Here is a 7,680-nt window from a genome sequence, read left to right as displayed (position 1 = left end):
CAAATTTTGGTGAAGAAAGAAGACCAATTCAAAACAACATTTACTACAAACTGGGGAACAATGGCATATAAAAGAATTTCGTTTGGACTATCCATTGCTAGAGAAATTTTTTAGAAAGCAATGGAGATGGCTTTCAGGAATCTGATGTATAAATTTGTTTTAGTATATCTTGACGGAATCACTATTTATTCTCAAAAAGTGGCAGATCACATTAACCACTTGAAGTAGATCTTTCAGCATTACAAGGAATTTGGTATTTTATTGAACCAAAAAGGTGCATTGTTTCTATCCATGAAGGTAAATTTCTTCAATATTTTGTATCAAAAGAAGGTATTACTATGGATCTTGAATGAGTTGTAGCAATTTTGGAGCTGCCTTTACCTCAACATTAAAAGGGTCTTCAAAGTTTTATTGGATGTATAAATTTTTTGTGAAGGTTTCTACCTAATATTTCAGCATTTCTTAAGCCACTAATAGCTATGCTTAAGAAAAATATTGTTTTTGTGTGGACTAAAGAAGAAAATGATAATTTTTAGGCAATTAAAGATGCTTTAGTAGGAGCTCCAATTTTGATAAATCTTATTTTAGTAAAGATTTTATTCTTTATGCATATGGTGTCTTTGATATTATTTCTGCTATGATAGTACAAAAGAATTTGGAAGGATTGGAACAACCAATTGTTTTTTTTAGTAAAGGACTTGAAGATTATTAGCAAAGGTATAGTTTTGTTGAGAAACATGTACTTTCTATTTTCAAGAGCCTTAAAAAATTCAGGCACTTGTTGAGACATAATAAAGTAATTTTATGCATGGCTCATCCAAGTGTTAAGGAATTTCTTTTGAGTAAAGATTTGAATTAAAATTGAGCTGGCTGGATAATACGAGTCATGGAGTATGACATTGATATTCAGATAACCAAGTTTGTTAGAGGTAATGTGAACACACTACTAATAAAGAGGTTTCAAAACTTCAAGGGCAAGAAAACACCATTTTGTTGATTGGTACTATAGAAAACAATGACAGACTAGAAAGCTAGTTAGAGGATATGGTTCATTTCTTAAAGACCAACGAGTGTCCAACCTATTTAGACAAGGAAAAATAGAGGTACTATTGGTTATAATTTGTTCTCTTCATCCTAATTAATGATATTTTATATAGAAAAGATATCAATGGTGTCCTTCTCAGATATGTTGATTCAGATCAAGTTACAAATATTTGGCATGAATTCCATGATGGTCATTCAAGAGGACATTTTCCCCCTAGAACAATAGCATATAATATTCTTCAATTTGGATATTATTGGCTTGATATTTTTAAAGATGACCATGTATATGTTAGAAAATGTGTCAAGTGTGCCATGTTTGCAGGAAAAGAAAGGCCACTAGCTTTTCCTTTATAGCTAATTAAAATAGAACAACCTTTTCAAAAATGGGGTGGTGACTTTATAGGGCCTATCAACCCTCCATCAAGTGTAGGACACAAATGGATAATTACTGCTATTGATTACTTCACACACTAGACAAAAGCAACAATGCTAAAGGAGGCAAATGAGATAGCAATCCTTAATTTTTATGATGATATTGTGAATAGATTTTGGGTACCTGATTCTATCATTTCTAATAATGTACTTTCTTTCATTGGATTAAAAGTGACTGATTGGGCATTCAAGCATGGAATTTATCTTAGTACTAGTTCCAATTATTATCCACAAGGTAATGGGTTAGTAGAATCCTCCAATAAGAATTTGATAAGGATTATTAAAATAACTCTATAGGAGAATTAATGAGATTGGCACTCTAAATTGAAGGCTACCTTATGGGTAGATAGGATCACTCCAAAATAGATTATTAGAAATTCACCCTATTGGTTAGTCTATGGAAAAGAAGCTTGGTTGCCTATTGAAATAGAGTTTCTAGTACTTGATCTTGCCACTCGATTGGTTCTTTTTGAAGAAGGTGATCCTATTTTGGTGTGATGTGCATAGTTAATGGAGTTAAAAGAAAGTAGAAGAAAAGATATGAAAACTATGGAGTTTCAACAAATGCAAGTCAAGTGAAGCTTTAACAGGAAGGCAAGAACCAGATAATTCAGTGTGGGTGATATTATGCTAAAATGGAATGTTCTTAAAAGTAGGCCATACCATCATACTAAGTTTGATCACAATGGAAGGAGATGTTTTACTAATCCCTATAAATGGGATTCACCTCAAACCCTATTTTGAGGTATGATTTTTAGTCCTATCTTGTATATACTAGGTTAGTTTCCTTGTTTTCAATAAGTGCATCTACATTTTAGTTAAGTTTTCAAGTGCTATCCAAGCACTTATCTTTTGTTTTTTTATGTCCCAGTTTAGTTTCTTGTTTTGTAGTTTTAGGTTAGTCAAGTTGTTGGTTTATGTTGTTAAGCAATCATATTCCACCCATCTCATTAATGCATGCATCAATGTATGTGTTTAAACATCTACTTGTACCTAGTACACACATACATATGCATATACATACCACTACAACTATATAGGTCTGGTTGCTAACCATACATATATGTATATCCATATATCTACCATGTGCATGCATCCATTCAAATTCATGCATTCATCCATACATAACCAAAATGGTTGATTATAAAGGTTTTGACTTCTAAAGTTAATACTTGAGTTTGATCATGCATATCCATCAACCCAATAAGAGTCTTGAGTCCTATTAAGCTCTCATGCATGCATTCAAAACTAAACCAAAAAATTTAGAAGTTTCTTTGTGCCAGTTCTAGGTGCTAGGGATGCATAATTTTAGACTCTATGCCCAATGAATAAAGCAAACTAGTCAAATGTCTAGCAAGCAGACATACAACAAAGATCACCAAAAATGTTACGAAAATTCTACACATGCTAGAATTTTACCTTAATAGTAAAATTTTAGAAGAAATCATCCAAATCATTCATTTTCTATTCATCTACATTTCATAATTTTGCAATCATATATAAATCATGAGCAAAAGGAAATACAATGTTCATTATATAAATCATTAATTGGTATCTACAATTTTCAATTTTGCAAAGTATGGAATGAATAGTAAAGTGTTGGAAATAAAAAATCTCACATAAGCCGTGAGTCTAACTACTATCTTTTATAAATATTTAGAACAAAGAAAAACATAACATAGGAAGGAAGAGTTAGAGGTAACAAGTCATTGCCTTTTTAGCTTTTGACTGGTTATATGATCTTCGATGTTGCCCTTGGTCTAGCTCTTGGTCTGACAGTTCTTGGTCTTCATTCTCCTGCATAGGAAAAAGTGGGGTTAGATCTTGAAAGATCTAAGTAATGACTAAATCCCTACAACTATGTACCCACACATTTAATATTTCTCCTATTCTAAATACATATCACAAATAGTAAAGTGTATTCTAAGTGTTCAAGTGAGAAAAAAGAAAAAAGAAAAATGTTAAAGGGACATATTAATTCTGATATGAAACCTTTCATTATAATCAAGAACAAGCATGTTGATTTCATAAGGAATAGGTGCAAATCATAGAATAATAGTTTATGAGTGTCACGACCCCATGTTCAAACCTCATGAAATACTCTTTCAAATATCATGACACAATTTGATGTTCATGATAAATGGAAGGGATATGAGTTGTATGAGCCTTTGCTTGAGAAAAGATATACACTTTCAAATGATGTAATTCATTTACCAAAATAGGGGTCTATGTCAACTTGTTTTGGAATGAACAGAGACATTCAACATAGCTTTATGTTATAGGAGTAGTTTGAGATTTGCATATCTCACCTATTGGCATAGGTTTGTGAACACTATTGTGGGTGTGGAATAGATAATGAAAAGTGGGCCAAAGCTCAAATTGGGCAATACTTTGAAATTGATTTGTCAACATCTACTCTTAGTGAAGCTTGGGAACAATCAAAGTATCATCAGAGGCCTTACTCTACTAAGTTTTATGAACTGGATCCTTGTCTGCCAAATTTAACATCATTTCTTTGAGAGAAGGGTATTTTAACTGATATTGTATGCTATCTCTAGAATTTTCAAGATTGTTTTGCAAGTGAGGATCATGCAAGCTATCTTCTTCAAAATGTAGCATCTCTATCAAAACTTGGAGGATACTTCTTTGAAATAACTATTGATTCATCCACTATATGGTCAAAGTATCAAAAGGCTATTGAAGGATCAATGAAGGTAGGTAGCCTTAAGGTTAATGGAATGATGCCTCATGTACATAATAAGCACTATGTTATAAATTGAAGATGATAGGTTTACGTCATTTGGTATGAAATATCAACTGCAATTTTTAAATGGATTGCTTTCAAAAGCCCAATTGTTGGTGTACTTTCCAAGCTTAATCAGGTTGTCAACAGAGGTCGGATTGGAGTATGTTGAGATATAGAATATGCTTGACTTTTATGAGGACCATCATATTGAACTTTTAGGTATGTTGCATAGCACATTTGGGAGTTTTCTAGATAATAAAGGATGGCTCTCTCATCAAACTCTTGATGTCTTGAGACTGTTTACTACTTTCATATTTCAAAAACTAGATCACTATCTGATTGAATCAATGAGCAGTCCATGTTTTGCTTATGATAGAGTGCAACCAGAGGGTTCAAACCCTATGGTTGACCCTTGTTCTGAAACTAAAGGTGTTCAAATTCATGATACACAATCTTTGTTACACTCAAGGGATCAAAATCAATCAAGGAAGTGCCAATTCTTAGAAATGACATCTAACAAGTATTTAATACTAAACAATTCTTATTCACACATCATCAATCAAAGGTCAAACTATGATTGAAATGTGCATGACAATGTTGAGAGCTCGCAAAAAAGTTTTGATGATGTTAATAAGCTTATGGACTGTGCATTTAGTGTAAAAAAATAAGAAGCATCGAAGAATAACTTTAGGATCATGTTGATATTTCCCCACAAATAGAGTTTTTCAGTTACACTCAAAATGGAAAAGGAATACATAACTCCTATTTAACTCGTACACATCTACAATTTGATTTATCAGAATCCCATGATGACCATAGTGAAAATATTTCACCTGAAAAATATTTAGGGTTGGATGACTACCATGAGAAAAAGTTAGCTGAAGTAAAATTCTATTTCCTTTCAAATGAAAATAATAGGAAATATATAGATGGATAATTGCCCATCTCATTCTATACATCTCAAGAACCTAGAATTGTAGGTCAATAGATTGATGATGAAAACTTACAATAGGGAAATGGAATTCAGTAGTTAAAATTAGAAAAGAAAACCATTGCAAAGAAAAGAGTAGCTCCTTAGAGTCCAAAATGGTGTTTACATCAAATATCAAAGTAAAGGAAATCCATCTCTAACAGTAGTAATTAACACAGTGGCAGCCATCAACAAAAATCCAACAAACCCTACCTCTGTTTCTCTAGGATGTTCATGAGAAGTCACAATTTTTTTTTCCTAGGCATCATTATATTCATGACAGCCTATGAAGCATAGCAAACCACAAACAAGCAAAGCAGGTACCATGGCGACCACAGGAATAGTCATAGAAAACTAGTAAACCCTTTTTTCCTTCCTCTCTAGAATCTTCACTAATAAATGTAAAAATAAAAATTGTTTTAGGGTTATCAAACTATATCATGCCCTATTTCATTTTTAATAATTTTTGAAATTTGCATGCTTTCTATGGGATTTATTTCATTTTGGAAGTGTAAGTTTTCTTGTCATGAAAGGGATTTTCTATTTCTAGGTTTGTGTTTTAATGTTTCCAAGTCCTTTTGTTTTTTGTATTCTTTTTAAACATTGTAAAATAATATTTTCTAAAATAAAATTTATAAATTATTTTATGCTATATTATTATTATAAGAATACAAATGTGTATAGAAAGTCATAACTCTATGCTTATTGATGAAAAGCAACATTTGTCATAAGATGGAGAAGTCTTTATGAGCTTTTTAGAAGTAGTTTGGAAACATATGGAGGGAATATAGGGCTATAAGTCAAATTTGACTTTACCCTAGTAGTTAAGGGGTCTTTATTAACTATTAGAGCATTTCATGGGTAGTTTTGAGTGAGTCACAAGTTTCATAATGACTTAGTGGGGTTTATAATGTAGTGAATCATCATTTTTGATGGTTTTGAAATCCTATTTTTTAGGCTATTTTTTGGCATTCGAAGCAAGAGCTGGGAATTGTATTTAGTGATTTTTTGAACTCATTATTGAAGGAGTTCTAATTTTGTAGAGAAAGGTTTTTGTGAATTTGAGTCCTTAGCATTTTGTTTGCAGAATTTGTAATTCAATTTTGAATGTTAATATAGGTTGCAACAATTGAGTCTATGTTATTTGAGTCCATTTTTGAACCTTCTTTTCTTTCTGCAATTCTGTGTGTATTGTTAGAGTGATTTAATAAGAACAATTAGTGAATGATTATTATTCCTTGTTGTTTTGTCTCACTCAAACACCTGGTTGTAGAGGAGTAGGCTTATTTGCAGGTTGTAATATATGTTTTAGAAAGTGAAACTAATAGGAGAGAGACATTTGTATTCCTCCTTTTGCGAATTCATTCTTCAGACTTTATTACAAATTATTTATGCAAGTCTTTACAGGAAGGGAGTTTTTTGTATCTACTCAAGTAATTTAATAATCCTTCTTTGTAATTTATGTTCAAACGTTCATATCACTTTTGGTGTATCACCTATCTCATTAGTTTAGACTATTGGTTTTTAGGATTATTTTTTAGTAATCTCTATCCTTTTTCCCACAAGTTTAGATTAGATTCATGGAAATTTCATTGATGATTCAATAGTAGCCAGCCTTAAAATTAGAGGTTTCACTTCAATTGTATGTCTCATCAAGAAGTGATTCCCATGTTATGCCAGAATTATTGAACTCTTTGAATTTAGTACAAGGTGCAAATTTTGGTACTTAACATGTTCATTCTGAGAGTGAGCTTCTTGTCATTTTTATTGAAGGATTATTTGACCTCCTTCTTATTGATATTAGGCATGAGTCATATCAAGGTCTTATCAAATATGTCCTTGAATATCTTCTTTGCATGCTCCCATCTAGGCTTATTTTCTTGCATAGGTTCATTAGGAATCTATAGTGTAAGCTAATTAGGTGAGTACTTCCATTTTCCTAGCTTGGTCATAATAGCATCTTTGATTTTTCTTTGCTCATCCTCATTCCTTGTCTCATATTTGAAAAATTTGAAGTTTTCCATGCCAGCTCCTTCTTCCATTTTCTTTAATTTTTCTTGAAGTGTAGGTGGAGATCTCTTGAAAATTATTTGTTTGGCTTCATTTTCACCTAACTTCAATTTCTTCTTTGACTTGGTTTCCTTTCTAGTGAACATAGTAGGGGATTACTTGGTAGGTCTAGTTATGATAACCTTTCCTTTCTTCCTCAGAGGTTGTTCTTCCTCAAATTTTACTTTGTCTCAACTAGCTTTGGAAATTTGTGGTGAAATAATGCCTTTGATTTCTTCCATTTAACAAATTTCCATCTTTCAAATGCCATTAATGCTTCATACTTCCTACTTGCTAGGTGACAAGATGTCCTCCACTCAATTTAGTATTTAATGCTTGAAAGAAATATATAGTTTAGTAGAGTTACCATCATTGGTAGGAACTACCAACTTAAGTCTGCAACAATATGCAACCTGACCTTGCTTGGTAAGGTCTCCTT

At 32.0% G+C, this 7,680-nt stretch overlaps 1 pseudogene; it reads left to right on the top strand.

The window, feature by feature from the left end:
• The first annotated feature begins 3,590 nt into the window (after nucleotides 1–3,590).
• On the top strand, nucleotides 3,591–6,395 carry LOC149574765 (mRNA cap guanine-N(7) methyltransferase 2-like; annotated as a pseudogene).
• The last annotated feature ends 1,285 nt before the right edge of the window (nucleotides 6,396–7,680 follow it).

The sequence above is a fragment of the Cupressus sempervirens genome, chromosome 2 (genome assembly GCF_028749045.1).
Source record: "Cupressus sempervirens isolate cs-2001-9-10 chromosome 2, ASM2874904v1, whole genome shotgun sequence".
Classification (NCBI taxonomy): domain Eukaryota; kingdom Viridiplantae; phylum Streptophyta; class Pinopsida; order Cupressales; family Cupressaceae; genus Cupressus; species Cupressus sempervirens.
The sequence above is the reverse complement of the archived record's forward strand: the minus strand, read 5'-3'. Positions and strand labels throughout refer to the sequence as shown.